Source organism: Hippoglossus stenolepis, chromosome 18 (genome assembly GCF_022539355.2).
Source record: "Hippoglossus stenolepis isolate QCI-W04-F060 chromosome 18, HSTE1.2, whole genome shotgun sequence".
NCBI lineage: Eukaryota > Metazoa > Chordata > Actinopteri > Pleuronectiformes > Pleuronectidae > Hippoglossus > Hippoglossus stenolepis.
In genome coordinates this window covers 17289694-17307468 of record NC_061500.1, presented here as the reverse complement: position 1 = coordinate 17307468, position 17775 = coordinate 17289694, and positions in this window count along the sequence as shown.

The following is a 17775-nucleotide window of genomic DNA, read 5'->3' as shown; positions in this document are numbered from 1 at the left end:
TGGCAATAGAATAAAAATAAGAAATAAAAATGAAGAGTACATAATATTTATCTTTTACTAGACAGAAATAATGTTTGTAGATAAAACTTGAGCAAAGTGCAGTGGCTCATGAAGACTGCACGAGGATGTAAACTGTATTTGTCATTAGTATAAGGAAATATTGTAATAGACAAATAGACAGACAGACAGACAGACAGACAGACAGACAGACAGACAGACAGACAGACAGGTAGATAGATAGACAGACAGACAGACAGATAGATACTTTATTGATCCCCAGAGGGAAATAAAACAGATATATCTATATACATGCATTTAGACTGCATTTAAACTGGGCAGGTATGGTATACAAAATAAATATTAGTATAAAATGCTATGTGCTTTATAAAGGTTTATATTATAATGTGTTTAAATACAAATAATTGTATTATACAGTATATTGTATGTATAACTATATAACGATGTATGTGTGTGTATACATACACATATTTTATACTCAAATGTTTTTGTATACCATACACATATATACACACGCACATATATACTGTATGTATACACACGCAGATATATATAGGTATAAATTCACAATAATATACAATATGATATATATGTATATAATGGATTTATATATTGGTTCAAATGCTTATACAGTGGCATGTGGCTCAGTCCTGTGTTACAAGAGCCTCCCTCATCGTCACTTTTTGTTTTCTTTCTTTCCCTCTTTTTCTCCCTCTTTCCCCCCCTTCCTCACTGATGTATATTTCGTTGTCCGCCGGCTTAATTTTGATTTATAGTCCGTCCATAAATTAGAAAAATATGTTTTAGAATTCCATCCCGGGGAAAAAGCGCGGCCCGTGATGTCAGGGGATTGGCTGATATTTAAGATGTCAGAAATACATATTGGATTAGTGCGCTTTGTTCCCGTGCAACAGCAGGTGTTTAATCATGGCTGATGGCTGCAGCGAAATGCGTTAGGACAGGCCGGGCACCGACAGAAAAAAAACCTGGAGCTGGGTTCCCATTGCGATAAATCATATACAAGCCAGTGTTGTACATTTACACACACACACACACCCCCACCCCACCCCATCTCCGTCTCTATCTCAGGTATGTTCACTGCGTCATGCGTCGGCCTCTCACACCTCCTGCACCTGCGCGTTAAACCAACGGATCAGCGGGGTAATGGTCTATTATCAGAGCCCGGTGCCATGACACAATTACGCACTAATATTGCCTTTAATCCGGATTTGCACAGGAACCTCCATGCTGCGTAATCTGCTTTAAATACCTGTTGTTGTTTTGTTCTTATGGCAGTGATATGTGCAGGGGTCTGCTCTTATGTCCTCCTGTTAGCGCGCTTAAAAGGCCATTTAGTACGCACATGAATCTAAATTACATAAATGAATCATGCCAAGTTTTAAAGATTAAAAAAAGACGTGGATTCACGTATATTTGGAAGTGCAAATCATTATCCATTATTATTATTATCATTAGCCTATTGTTATTATTTGTATTAATATCATTATTATTATCTTTGAGGTGATTGCTGCGGTGCCAGGTACCGGCACCGCCGTCTGTGGCCCGGTCTGAGCGCGCATGTGTTCTCCCCGGGATCACGCAGCGGGGATGGATGAGAGGAGGGAGTGCAGGGAGCGCACGGAGCGCGGGGAGGGAGAGGGAGACGTTCAGGAGAGCAAACATTCTCAAGGTCACCCGGTGAACTGGAACCAGGGAGGGGAGATGCATGGAGAAAATAGTGCGTTTTGACACCAGCGCGCCGTTTGATTAAAAGGCAAAGTAATGGGTTTAAACACACGCACCGAGAATGCCGCAAGACTCTGTTGGCTTTTTTTTCCTCCCTCCGCAAATTACTTAACGGTGCAGTGATGGAAATAAGGTTGTAATGTCTGGTAATGGAAAAGAAAGCCTATATATTCTCCTTTTTTCTGGTCTTCTTGCTTTCTGACACACACAGAATAAATTGCCCGAGCTAATAACCATGGCGCATGAGATTCTTTTTCTTTGTGTGTCTTTGCATTCGTTACCAATGAACAATCATGGTCAAAATGATGAAACATCAATCTTGTAATGTAACATTAACACACATCGGGACTGGTGAGAAACAAAAGCTTCTTGCGAACTTGAAAGAGATGGAATTAAGGAATAATAGAAGAAAAAGAGGAAGGGGGGGTTAAAACGTCAAGGTTTGCGTTACAAGCTTGTGTTGCAGGGGGTGAGATAGAGGGTGGGGGGGTGGTGGGGGGGCACCTGCAGAGTGAAGGAACCCGCAGAGCAGAACAAAGAGGATTGCAAAACACAATGGAAGATGATTTAATGGTGGCTGCGTGGGGAAAACAACTTGGAGCATATTAGCTTCCAGAGAAAACTGCTAATCATGCATGCTCGCCATGTGGGGATATCCAGGCCTGCGAATCAGCGCTAAATATAGACTTTATTGAACATGGAAATTCGATAATCAAAGCTCCCTGAGTGGAGGAGGAGGAGGAGGCAGAGCAGGAATCCACTGAGGGCCTCTGAGGCCGCCGGATGCCTCTGCGCCTTCTCTGTCTGTCTGTCCGTCTCTCTGTGATGGCTGCTCTGTTTATCCTGGAACCACCTCTTCAACGAGTCTCTTAATTCCTCTCTAATTCCGCGTGTCAGGGCCGCGTGTCCCCGCTGTCCCGCCCAGTGGCCCCTCCGTCGCCCCGTTCTCAGCTCTGCCCCGGCAGCATTACTCAGCTCAATGACACACGGCAAATTGCATTTAATAAATTAGCTTAATGGATTCGACGATCGGTTAGCGGGGACAGTGTTTCCTCTGGTTAAGCAAAACATTTATATCCCACAACCTCTCTCCCTCTCTCAAACACCACTTCTGTTACATCACACGCACGCAGGCACGCACGCAAGCATCTTTGCAGGAACTCGGACGTGTGCGTAATGAGGCCACGGAGCCGTCCGCAGTCATTTTGTTTGGCTGATTCGGAAACAAATCCAATTCATTCATGAGTTCAGATCTTTTCATACACACTGTATGATTGTGCGTCACGTGGCTCCAGCTCAGCGCACATGTGTCACTCTCCTTTTACGCATGCGTCATTTAAACCCGTGCGTAAAAGTGATTCCAAAACCACCACCATCATCATCATCATCATCAGTGTGAGCGTCACCCTCCTCTCTTGGTGCCACGCTGACTGCTCGCGGTTAAATGTCATGACACACACGCGCGCACACGCGCACCCCCTCCATCTCTCCCTCCTCCCATACCCGCCACAACAATCCTTTATGGCCTCTGCATGTTTGGTTGCGCAAAACAATCTCATCGGACATTATTGATGTTACAGATGTTGTAGTAATCAAATTATCGGCCTGTGAAGGGCCCCTCTGTCAGCTCGCCGTGTGATGAATTATAGTAAAGGTCACAGGCTGCCGGTGCTTTATGGCGGGTTTGTACGGTAACGCTCAGGTGAGCGCCTCCAGGGCCGCTCGCCCGGTGCCTCACGCACAAACACACACATGTGCACATGTATTGGTTCAGGTTAAGGGGGTCTCGGCCCGCTGGAGACGAGGGGTGGAGATGGGGGGGGGCTTTTTTTCCATAACACAACTTTACCTTTTGCATTTACAGTTAATGGAAGGCTTGACTTCCCATGAGCCTTTGGGCGCTCAGAGAGAAGTTAGTCCGGTGGAACAGGGAAGGTGAGGTTTTCTTTACTTGTTGTTTATTCATTGTTGGTTTAGGTATTTTTGGTTTAGGTATTTTCATAGTTGAAAACTAACAATACATGGATTATTATACTGACTGATATACTTTAATCTTCTGTGCCTCAGAGCTCCACTAACTTTTAAAAACACATCACTGTGCCACAGTGTTGCACTGGTAAACTTCCATCGTTACCATGAACACTGACACATCAATCCCACATATAGGCTACATACAAACTCAGAGCCCCTCACACACAGTTGGGGTAACGTTTATTAAAATACAATTATTATTTTTGAAGGTACTTTTTTTCTCCAGTTTTTAAAGATTCGTGTCTTTAGAAGGAACTGATGGTCACATTCTTGGTTTCAGTATTTTCATGGGATTTGTTGATGAGAAAATATAGAAAAATACCAGCATCAAAGAAAGACAGCATTGTGTTACTGCACTATTTAGGTACTTAGGTACTTTAGGTACTTTTTAATTCATTTCATTTTATTATATATTGCATTATTTATTCTTTAATGCATTTGCCATTCTCATTTGCATAATTTGCTTCTGTGTACTGTGCTGTTAAATATGAAATATTATATTATATTAAATCTGTACACTAACACCAATACTGATAAAACACACAATCATTACAATACAAATCAGTGGGAAACACTAAGTCTTTTGCTATGTTAGGACAAAAATGAACCTTCACTTTTCAGACAAAGCAGCATTTGAGGATTAATGCTGCCTATTGTTTCAGTCACTTATTAAAGAATCGTGCCAAAAACGAGTATGAATCTATCTGAAGCTTCTCAAATGTGAGGATTTTTATTAATTAATTTTTTTAATTTCATTTTCTGATGAAATTAAAATCTTTACATTTTCGACTGTGGCTGAAAAAACATCAACAATATAATTGTGGGCAAACAGTGATATTTTCTGGTATTTCATTTAATACACCATTAGTTGATTAATTGAAAGAAAATCTACAAACTAGAGGAATGAAAATAAAATAGTTATTTATTAAAGAAGAGAAGTAAGTTGATCTTCTTTTTTTTGTATTCACTGTTATTCAAATTGCAGTCACTTAAGTTTTATCTCATCTCAGATTGGTTAACTTCTCCTCTGACACATTCAGTCCTGTCCGACCAAACTTTAATCATTCAACAAGATCGTTTAATATAAAATCCATCTTTACAGCGACAGTCTCTCATCAAGTTCACAAATATCTTTCACACCAATTGAGGAATGATGATGTGTGAAGGTGATGAAAGAGCTACTAAGAAGCTGCTGGCTGCAAAACACATGATGCTACTGATATGTTTCAAGAAACGGAACACTTTTTTTTACTGTCCACAGCAATGAATGCAACCCCGAAAATTCAACAAACCTACAGCTTTCATTTTGATCCTTGATGGTGTTGAGCACTTCTGCTTCTCTTTAGTGTCATTTTACTGAATTTAGTCAATTTAAACTTTTTATAGTTCAAAGTATGTCAAAGTCAACTTTATTGTCAATTCTAATACAGGACAGATGGGATTGAAATACAGTTTCTCTCTGTGTAAACATGTATAGGTATACAGGATATAAATACATCTGACGATCCATTGTCTGTATTATTGCACAATAATGTTTTTTTCCCCAGTTTCTTTTTTGTTAGTTTGTCTCTTTTTTCTTTACATAATTCAGGTTCTTATTATATAATCCATTCATGGCTTGAATCACCAACTCAGTTATCGCCTTCTTATTCAAGTGTTTACATATTCAACCAGTTGTCAATAAACCTGACATTAGCTGTATATCTCATACAATACTAACTCCTAACAGCTTTCCATCACTGAGCTCCTGCTGAGGCTTGTAGGAGACAGGCCCAGTTGACTGCAGAACCGTCCCCTGCTTTAAGAATCAAATGCAGAGGACAGATTTCCCCTCTGATGTAAACCAGCAAATGACTATCAGGTGTTTCCAACTAAATAAGGAAGAATTAGTTGGTTTGATTATTCTTTAATAAAGAGGCTGTGTCTCCTGGAGAAGGACAGAAACAACCTCAACACTGATGTTGAGGAGAGTTTGAAGATTATTAAAAGGAATATAAACTCCTAAGGATATAAATGTTACTAATACCTGACCATATGCTTTCTATCACTATTAAGTAATTTATCCTTTCTATCTGTCATCATAAATATGTTTTGCTTTTGTACAGTTTAACAACATTGTGTAACTTTTTTAACAATATAAATATTTGCCCAAATTTCATATTGTAAATCTTAGTTTATGAATGTGATCATTAGCATTTTTCATTGATTGTTTAATTTATTTTTTTTGCAATTTTTGACTGAGCTGAACAGCAGATGCAACCAATGACTACATGATAAATAAACTAAATATTTAAAATTTTCAGGAAAAAAGTGTCTTTTGATTCACATAACTTCGATACTGTATGAGATGTTATGTTTATATCTATTATAAATCCTTGTATGAGTTGAAATACACGTGTGATATATGATCTAACCACCATAAATCAGCCATGAAACCAAAAGTGACATTGTTAATTTTGCCATGGCTAAGACGCTGCGCACACCTGCACCAATATGAATCCATTGCTGTGTGTATATGTAAATAGATCCAATGAGTGGTTCATGCTTTGTTTGCTTTAAGAGCTCATAAATTCAGCGGCACATTGTCTTAGCTGCAGCGGTGATGTGGCTCTGCGCTGCTGTCAGTCCGGGCCACATTCATCCAGACGCAATTAGGTGTCAGCGCGCCGCTGCTCTCAGTTTGACGGTAGCCTTGGGCTGAGCGCGGCGCACAGAGCCCTAATCAGGAGAGTAAACTCCGCTATATTTCAATTTAGGAGGGCGCTCTTCCGCTCCAGGGGGGCCGTGGCACCGGTGATAAATAAAACGCCCATTTACTCCCCGGCCGCGCGCCTGCACCGCACACATTCACGCCGCGCCCGCCGCCAGGCCCGTAATCATGGCGCGCGTTTGGACGGCGCACATAAATCACACAATGGGAAGCGCCGTGATTACGCGTGCCAAACTCAAACAAATGCAGCGTGTAACCTTGTCAGCCTGCCACGCGGATGTGAAATCATCTCCAATGAGAAATGAAACAAAATGGAACAAGTGACACTCATCCAAACACTCAGCAACTTCAGCCCGGGGAGAGAAAAACTCTCCAACAACCCACACGATCACAGTTTGTAATCCTAACCTAACAAGATTACCACCTCCTCTCGTGTAATCCCCCTGTATTATGACACATCTGTTATTAACGCACGGGACAAAGGTGGCCGCACGAGTGGGCCAGGCCTTGGAAGTCCTTTCAAATGTTAACCAGCATGTTCCCGGAGCCGGTTAAAGTGCTAATTGGCTGATTGAGTCCATTTATCTAATCCCTGAGTTTCCCCGCTGCCCTCAAACCCTCCGCGGCGCCAGTGGATTTGGGTGAAGTGCTGCACACGATCTCTATTCAAATATTTCCATATGACAACTGCTCACCGACCACTCCAATTAAAGGCCAGTCACTTTCTATTTAAGCTGCCTCGGAGGATCGCCGCTGTGTGCGTGGCGCAAACAAAAGGATCTTTCCAAAGCATTTAACTCCCCAAAAGTGACTCGGGCCGACCCATGGATCCGCCCCCTCAAAGCCCCCCCCAGGGGATTAGATGCTGGATTTAGGAGGAGAATTGGGGTTGCTACACACTGACACCGACACCCCCTTCCCATCGTCCTCCCCTCTCCGCTAAAGAGGAGCTGCCTGTGCGTGGAAATGAGATGCGCATTTAAAATCTGAGACAAGGGTCCTCCGCCTGTGGCCGCGCGCTGCCAGGAAACCTCCCCGCCCGCCCCGCCGTCCGGCCCGGGGGTTAATTAAGCGGCCGTCGGGGGCTGCGGGAGAAAGGGAGGTGCAGGTTTGATGCTCCCTACATCTGTGATTTCAGAAAAAGAGGAGGATTTTTAAAGAGCAAATTAGCATTCAGATGAGAGGCCGCTGCGTCACGGCGCTGCGCTACAGGAAGAGTTAAAGATTGTAACAGTTCAAAGTGTGGAGGAGGATGCTGAAGACTGAAGCCTGTGACACAATCTGCACCATGTCCTTTCCTAAATTCTCATAAATATCTCACATGAAGTCTTCAAACCTTACCTTAGGTATTCAAATGAAAAATACTGTTATTGCTTAGTCATATGTGGATTAATTTTCATTGATGGTGTCAGACAAATATCACAAATTCCCACAGCTCAAAGTGCTCTATTTTTACTATAGGCCTACTGCCTTTTAAAAAAGAATTCTATACTTCTATTCCGTATTCATCTGACATCTATACTAACATTTCAGATTAGTTTTGCAGGTTTATAAAATGAAACTCACTTTTAAAGAACGAACCAGTGGTTCTGGTTCTATTTCACACACACACACACTCACATAAATCAGTCCACTAAATATGTCTGATTGTTTTCATCGAGATCTATAAACAAATCCCTGGGAAAACGTTGAAAAATGGAAAGTTATAAAAAAAATGTATCCTTGATCCGCCCCTTGATCCAGATCCTCACCAAAATTGAATGTGAGATTCCCTGACCCGTTCTGCATCCTTCCACCAAGTTTCATGGTTTCTGTTGTTTTGTGTAATCATACTGCCAAACAAACAAGAGTCAAAGAATAGAGAAGAACTCCTTTTTTTCTTCCATCTTCACTCACTAATTATCTCTTAACCTCTGGAGGGGCCTGGCCCCTAGAATCTCAACCACTGAACTAGCTATATGAAATATAGTTATAAAATATCCAGTGAAGGATGAAGCCCTGATGCGTCCAAATTTACAATCTTATAATGTCAAATATAAGCATAAATCAGCCAGAGGGTCCATTTTACTGCAAAAACAAATACTGTTTATTTGATACTTTATGTACATTTAACTGATAATGCATATTTGTACTTATGTAGGAGTTTGAATGGATTGTTGTTATAGAGTATTTTTAACATCTGGGTATAGTTTGACTTAAAGGTCTGAGCACTTATTCCATCACATGAAATAATCAGCAAATCCTCACTGGAACAGGCCAGTGTTTGTCATTTTTCCTCAATAAATGACAAACAATCGATTATCTGAAAGACTGTTCAACAAGTTTCTGCTTGGCTAACAACACAATTAGTTGACACTGCAGTGATGTTGAAAGTATTGTGTTGTTGTTACCGAATGACAAAGAGGGTGTATTTGTTATTCTGTCCAAAAAGGAATCTAATCTAAACTCATCTAATCTAATCTAATCTAATCTAATCTAATCTAATCTAATCTAATCTAATCTAATCCTTACTACAACAGCTTCTAAAATCAGATTGGAAACGACACATCTGACAGTGGGTGTAGAAATGGATCGGACATTTCTGTACTTGTTGGCACCACATGACACGTTTGTCATCATGTCCACCTCCAGTATTTGACTTAAACTTTGAAAATAGAAGAGGTGGCACCATTGTCTCTGAAGCTTCTTAAACTTTAAACATTAAAACAAAAGTCAAACCAGGGCCTGTAACGAATGGTGATTATCATTGTGTTGAATATTTTCTCCACCCAATCGATAAATTATTCAGAGTGTCAGTGACACAAACTCCCGAAGCACAAGACGAGGTCTTTAGATATTTGGTTCGGTCACAGCAACAGTCTAAAGCCTCAACATATCAGATCAGAGAGAAGCTGCAATCTAACATTTGAAAAGATGGAAATCTTGGCTTGATAAATTATTTCGCTGTCAATTATTTCCCTGTTATTGATTAAAGAAACCCTACAGGGAAGTGTTTCACAATGTTTATCCTGCTGTGATAACCCAACTAATAGGTCGATTAATGACTTGTCAGTATATTTTATATCATTTCTGCATTTATGAAGAAAATATCTTATAATGAATTTTTTACTGATCTCAGAATAAGTTTGATAAATACAAGGTAAGTTAACCTGTCAGTAAAATCCAATACAACATCAACTTAATGCCACACTGATGTAAGAGTGGGTTGGTTGGTGTGGACGTGTTTAGACTCAGAAACATCACATGAGACATGTACTTTCCGGATGTCATTTCAAGATTCAAAACAACCCGATACAAATGCAAACTCTACATTAAGGATTGAGTTATGGTTTTTACTATAGATAACTAATGATTTATGTCAGAATTGATCAAGCTGATAATTAATCTATATAGTGTCATTTAAAGCCCAACCAATATATAGTAAAAGCATTTATGTTTCCTCATATGAACTTAAAAGAAAATGTAAATGTTACATTTTACAATGTTTCGGTCAAAGACCTTCTTCAGGTGGATGATACTTGACACTGAAACATTGTATTATATGTTCTTTGTTAGGCAGCGATGTGTGTGTGTGTGTTGCTTCTTCTTCCCAAAATACAATCAAAATGTCCTAAAGCTCAACATCCTCAAAAGTCTTGTTTAATTTGACCAACCCTCCAAAACTCAAAGATATTCAGTTTTTTATAACACAAGATGAAGAAAGTCAGCAATTCCTCACAACTGAAAACACAGTGTTTGGAATTTTCGCTTAAAAATGACTGAAATTGTTAATCAAAATCTGCCTATTAATGCTGTGTCCAGTAACTAATCTTTGCAGTTGATACTCAGGTCAGTTTGAAGTATTAAAACTTCCAACCCCATTTTAAATATGCTGACGATATTGTAATGTTTCAAATACCCTCACAGAGCAGTTTGTCTGGAGTCATGTGTCAGAGTCCTGCAGATACAGGTCAGCAGCTTCAGTTTAGTCAGTTTTTTATATATATATATTTATATATATATAAAAAAAAAGAACTAGTCCATTTCTAAAGTTCAGTCGAACCACTGCAGCTCTAATGATTATGAATCATGTGGAATAAGTAATATGTTCTTAAAGGGCAGAAGCCCATGCAAACATAATGCAACGTGTAACAAGCAGATGCGGCGGTGGCGAGGATGCAAATGATGAAAAGGGAAAGAGGCAGATTCTGTTTTTCTAAATGCAAGTTAATTCCTTGAATGAAGAGAACATTCATTCAGAAGAGAAACACGGACAAACACAGAGGCACTCTGTGGCTTTTTACAATCATTGAGAGGACGGAGGCTGGCGCGGATGCAAAGTGTTTGCGGGCGGGGAGGCCCGGGTACTCTGTGTCTTTATTGTGCACTCGCTGTCACATACAGGTCTTCATTAGGAGCGTGGAGAGACTTGGCGAGGGGCTTTTGTGTGCGTGAATCACTGTGGTTTATGTGTCTTTTGCACCACTAATATGCCACTATGTCAGATGGAGTCTGTTTTAGTGCACGCCTTTATGGGGGCAAATTGGTGGCGAATAGGACAGCGGAGCACTTTAACAGCACTCACCTTCTCCTCACCCCTTTTAACTTATTAACTTATATTAACTCATTTTAACCTGTCAACAGCCCTGCAGCTGGATCGCAAATAAATCAGGGTTGTGGGTGTAGAAGAGGTGGCTGCAAAATGTGTTTACCTCTGTGAACACACACACACACACACACACACACACCTTTTTACCTCCTAGTCACTATTAATGAAGCCAATCTCCATCTTGACTGTGTGATCACTTTTTAATGCACTTGAGTGGTTTTTAAAGTGCAATCAAATGTTAATTAAGGGCTGGTGGGTTTTTGTTCTTGTCGACTGACCATAAAATGCTCTGTTTTCTTTTGTGCATGCTTCCACTATAGGACAAACATAAGCATGAGTCAATTGTTGGATGCACCTGCAAGACGGCCCCCGGCGAACGCTGCGTCTTTCAAAAAGGCACACGGAAATGGGAGGTAAACAATGTGGTGAAAGCACGGCCTTTCAAAGAATTTGCAATGATTCGTTTTTTTCCTTGCTCTCTGAGTGGAAGCGCAAACCAGAGCAGTGCATAAATCTGTAAAGCCACAGTCTACTCAAAAAGCTATTTTTTAAAGAATTTGATGTCTATGAAAGATCAATTTAAAGCTATAAGGAAATAATGGTTGTTTTAATATTCATTCTTGCTAAATATCGCTGAGGAAACAACGGTTTGTTATAATTTCACTTGGAAACATCTATTGAATGCTTTGGTGCTTTAACCTCTGAATCAGAGCATTACCATGAAAATGTGTTTCAGTGTGATACCGCTCCCTCCTCATCTCCTCTGGACTGCAGATTGATAAATGTGGGACACCAAAAAAGGAAAGTGAGAAATCAAATCAGCAGGACTGAATGTGTCTGTCCCCCTAATCATCGGCTGATTGAACATTTCAGTGGGGAAACATGTAGCCATTAGTGTCCATGCTCCAAAGAAGCATTTAACAGAAACTTCAGAGGAGGAAAAACAAAATATAATTACAATAGGAGACTGCAGGAATAGTTGTAAAGCATCGTTTTAGGCATAATCACCACAATTACGGCTCCCACGGGTCTGCTGGAGTTACACCGTGATTGTTTTTTGGGGGGAAGAAATGGTATTTGTGCAGATGTGATCCAGTTTTTCATCTCAGATGTCGTGTATTTTCCCGTCATCGTGCACGTCGGCGTTGTGAGTGAGGTGTGTTACCAAGGGGAGATAAGTGTTGCTATGAGGATTAACTGTGTCAGTGACTTGTGAAATGATCAGTTAAAAGATTTATTAGCATTAAACAGTCAGATTTGAAGAAGAAATCCGTCTGCGTGCAGCTCAAATGTCACTTTTTAATCTCCCAGTTTAAAGGGTCAGTTCACCCAAATGACAAATATCAGAAATGTTTCACTCATCCTCTGGTGGTGTTGAATCCTGCAGGTTGAGAGCTCCACAGCTGCCTGACACAAACCACTGAAAACAGGCCGTAAGGTTCCAGCCGAGAAGTAATGAAACCTACTTTAAATTCAGATTCACATTTTCCTTAACATTAGCAAAGAAAGCATTTTAAAGCCTGACAGGGTGTGAACCCTGCGTTTCTATCAGATAGTACAGATAGAAGATCTTCACTTCCAAAAGTGTTGTCAGAACCCAGCCCTTCAACTCAGCTGGAGTGAACAGGGGGAATGAGCATTAAATTAGTTTTTTGTGGGTGTGGTTGGTTAGTATGAGATAATGTGACAAAGAACCCCCCCAAAAAAACCAAGAATACTATCCCCTCCAAAGTTTCTCTGTCATGCTTAAGGCGTTTTCCAGAAGCAAAGAGAAGCCGACATGATTAAACAGGCGTCATCCAATCGAAATCTCATATCCTGACTATACTGAAGGAGGAAATCCATGACTTAACACTGTGCACTGACACTGTCCTCAACGCTTGTGTGTTGCATCTGTGCAGCTCTGCAGCTCGCTGACAGACGAACGAGGGGCTGTGATCAGAGACGTGCTGGCTAATGAGAAGTTGTTCTCAGCGCTAAGGTCAGGCAGGCGTTTCCCCCTCTCCCTCCCTCCCTCCCGCCTCCCGCCCCCCCCAACCTTCCCTCCATCCGCTCTGTACTTTCTTCAAACAGGGGGCCGTGATGAGACCAGCTGAAGGCGCCCATCATGTCACTGTGCTGCAGCCCAGAGAGGGAATGAAATCAAGCTGTCACAGCACAGCAACGTCGAGCGAGAGAGTGGTGAAGGGGGAGAAGAGACGCAGCACCCCCCCCCCTTTCTCTCATTCCCTCCCCAAAGGCCATTATAGCAGGTGCCAACACCAGGAGATGGATCCCTCACACACACACACACACACACACACACACATTGTGAATCTATCAGTATGAAGATGCCCAATGTAAAGGAAGTGTTCTTAAAATGACCTTAATTTTCAAGTTTAAAAGGATAAAAGTCTGTAAACAACAAACTATCTCGTATGAAGATGATGAAATAAGTTTAGGACACACGCAGCCACGCTACCAGCTCTGTGAGACTGTACACAGAGGTCCGGTGTGTAGGATTTGGTTGAACTAGTGCAGTGCCTGTTCTTAATATTTGTTATATATATCTGTTTGGAATGGGCTAGAATGGGTTTCTACAGTGGCCCAGAACAGACAAACCAACCAGTCTCTATAGGGCCTGTTGGGTTTTTATGCTCCTTGAATCATAGGTTCTTTCACACACTAATTCTTTGAGCTGTAAGTTAAAGCGACAATTTTTTTTTCACCATGTTCACCATATTAAATTAGCGTGTTAGCATGCTAACATTCTAGATGTATTAAAAAGAACTGAATAATGGCTTCAAAGATAGCACCTGCTCACTCAAGGAAAATTCTTATTGAGCTGAAAGAAATGTCTTCATTGCAATACTGTCCGTGGCCACTGTGAAACGGTGTCAGTGACGTCATCATATCCAGTTAGCTAAAATGTGAGAATTAGCATACATTAAAACAATGTATTTGCAAGTATTCGGTCATAAACCAGTAAGAGGGACATTTAAATCGTGACCTGATGATGGAGAAAAGTCAGAGGATTACCTAAATCATTAGGATTCATCTGGAGAGGACCATGAATGTCGTCGTACAAATTTTCAATAAAAAAAAATTGCAAGTAACCAATCGTGGAATATAAATCCCATTTTATCTTTATCCAAAGCCCCCGACCTTTCAAAATATGTGAGTGACCCTGTCGATCGGATATGTTTCCTTTAGATAATCTGGAATCTGGTCCAAAGACAGGAAAGGACGTGCACACAGCCGCCTCTCTGCATTGCAGTGGGGGGGAAAAACACACACGTCCACAACCACAGAATTTACAGACCTGTTTTTCAATCTTGATTATATATGCAGCTATAAAAAGAGACTAATTCAACTAATTACATATACATTATAGCGATTGAAGTGAAACAAAGAGAAGCTACTATCTGTTCAAACTGTATGTGAGTTAATATACGTCTGTTGGTCTCTAGTTGTTTCTGGGACTAGTAATGATAATAAAACTGGATTAGTAAAAGAAAAGAAGAGTAACTGAAATCCCCCCGCCATCAGCAACACTCTATGTGGTCCTGTTGTTTATGCCGACATGTTCAATACTCGCTGCTCTGTTCTTCTGTTTACGCTCATAATTAATTAAAATAATTACGACGTGGAACATTGTGCAGCGTTTTCAGATTCTGGGTGGGAGTAAAGTGAGTGGTGGGTTGTCAACAGCAGAAACTGGTCAAAGAGGAGCTACCGCGGCACAATGTGGACGCACAAGAAAACTGGTGGATTCAAGTTTCTACATTCACTCCTAAAGAGTTTGTTTACATCAGAGTCATTTGCCTCTAAAGTTACAGCACAGACACAGATCTATGTTGAGTTTCAAGACGGTGAGCTGGGGGGAAATTTCAGTTTTCAGTTATCGTGTATTAGAAGAAAATCAGGAAATGTAGTTAAAAAAAAAAACGTAATCTCATTTTTGTGTCAAACAACAAAATAGATGATTTAAGCCCAAAGTAAATAAGTGAAATACAAATGTATAAAATCTTTCCTCCTGTGATTTAAGCCCCATTTGGATGGGACATATTTCTCTAAGGGTGGTGGGGTTTAAATATTATACCTGTTCTAATCTGGATCACATATGTGGGTAATCTTTCACCCCTTCCCTGGTTATAATTTAGAAAAATTGCCTACTGTTTTTCAGCGTCCCTTAATGCAAAGCCCATCTGGAGCAACACATTGCCATAGGGGAAGGCGAGTATTTTCCAGGGGAAGAGTTGCTTGTCCTTATACCTTCATTTTGAATCAGCTCAGTGTGAAATGAGATAATGTGTAAAAACATCTAAAACGTTTTGCATGTATTTTAGCATAAATGGTACGCTGCTTTCTTCTCAGGGAAATTCTGGATTTAAAAACAGTCAGTCTGTTTCTAAGCAGAATTATGAAGGTTTATTCATGAAATACATCCAAGAGAATCAAAGAGAATAACGTCATCATTGTATCTACATGGGTTTCATGTCTGTGGGTAAAGATTTGATTGTGTTATAATTCAGAGTGTGATTTTTTAACTCATTCATCTTGTGCACTGTCTTTGTCTCCCCCTTCTCCCACAGGGAACAATTTTACCCCCCCTTCTCCCTCTGTGATGCTGTTCCCACCTGAATGAAGCAGTGGGCTTGTTTCAGTCTGTACACCAGCATGTCAGTGTTCGTTTGAAGCCTAAAAAATGGTGGAAGATTGTGTTTTACTTTGAGCACATTCAGAACTTCCCCAACACTCACTGATTTCCATGTGTTGTTTGGTTTTGTGAAGGAACTTGCAAAATGGGTAAACACTTCTGGAAGATGTGTGTATGTGTGTGTGTGTGTCAGGCCTGACACAGCGCTCGTGCGTGTGTGTGTGTAATGGGAACAGCTGGCTGAGGGAATGAGTACAGAGGGAGAGGTGATGGATGCGAGTGGAGCTCCTGTGACAGATGAGCTAACAGGTGTTCACCACAGCCCTCAGAGAGACGCTATTTATGAGCCAGAAAAGACAGCCAGACGCAAAGCACACTACGCCGCCGGCTCGCTCGACGCTAAAACACATCACGTACGTCTGCACAACTTTACTCGGCGATGAACAACACAGGAGAAGTGTCTTTAGGCGGTGGGCAGACTTTAGTTGGCTAAAAGCATCTTCACTCGACAGTGGAGCGGACGCCCTTTCATCACTCTCCCTGCACAGCATCCTCAGACATCGACAGAATGTTAACATTAAATGAATTTACACAGCGACACAGCACTTTACTCTGCATTAACGTGGCTTCTTCAGTTTGCAGCTGAGAAACAACCCTACTCTCACTTTGCTGAACTCCTAAAGAGATAGTTCACCGATAAATCAAAATTCAACGATCATCTACTCCCCACTATGCCGATGGAGGATTGGGTGAAGTGTTTGAGTCCACAAAACATTGTAGGAGTCTCAGGGGTAAACAGCGTTGCAGACGAATCCAATACAATTGAAGTCAATGGTGACCACTTCTTCAAATGTAAGAAAACAGAAAAAACTGAAAATGCCTCCATACTTCTCCTGTGGTGTCGTCCAAGTGTCCACAAGCCCAGACATTCATATTCGACTGGAAACGAGGTCATTTACATCATGTTCTAAGCCTAAATGTCCTCTGATATCTTTAAATGTATTGGATTCTGCTGCGACAAAGTTTACCCCTGAGACTCCAGAAGTGTTTTGGGGACTCAAACCCTTCACCCACCCCTCTATCAGCAGAGTGGTGAGTAGATAATGAGTGCATTTTCATTTTTCTGTGAACTATCCCTTTTACACTGGCTCTTCACCCAATGATCAAGTCTCTTTTAATCATTAATGCCATCCCAGTTTTTGGGGGGGCAATACTTCACTGGTGCGGCAGAAACATAAGCACTGTATTTAATTTAAATTTGATAATGTATTTAAAAATAAGACTGATTTCATAATAGTTTAGTACTGTAATTGATGACATGAAGAAATGTATTTATGACAAACAACAAAAGAGAAATTCATATTATTTATTTATTTATTTATTTATAACAGAAAGCACCCTCGATACAAACACATGTACCTAACTTTTTGGAAGATTCAACAAATATTATAATCAAGTAATTTACGGCGACTGTTTTAGTTTGTATTAATAAAAAGTGTTACAGCTTGACCAACAAGTAACATTTTTCCTTTGCCTTCAAGAAGCAAATCATATTTCTATTTTCAAAAAATGTGCGACTCAAATGTTAAAGTTCATGGGAGGAATAAACTGTGGCTAGAGAAGCTTATGTTATCGCTCATCTGGCGAAATAATAACTTGAATGTAACTGCTTTATTTATGGTTGTATTTTTTACAGTTTTAAGAAATTGAGCGTGACGCATTTGTGTTTGTGAGAATACTAACCTGCTCTAGTCAAATAGGACATGGAATAAAGCTGTTGAAATATCTAAATTCACATGTTTATTTGGTTTAAGTAGAATATTTATTTGTTGTTTATGTGATACGTTACTCATGCAGAATGAGGCACAGTAGCTGCAGTTTGCATGCTTCTCTTCACATGCAGACTCTGAGTCTTACAACATGTTACAAGGTTTATTTAATGAGATTTACACGAAACTTGTATTTGCACTGTTATCTACAGGGGATTTGAGAAAAACCAAGTTGGTTTGTTGTTAATTATGAAATATTTCCTCACAGCCTTTC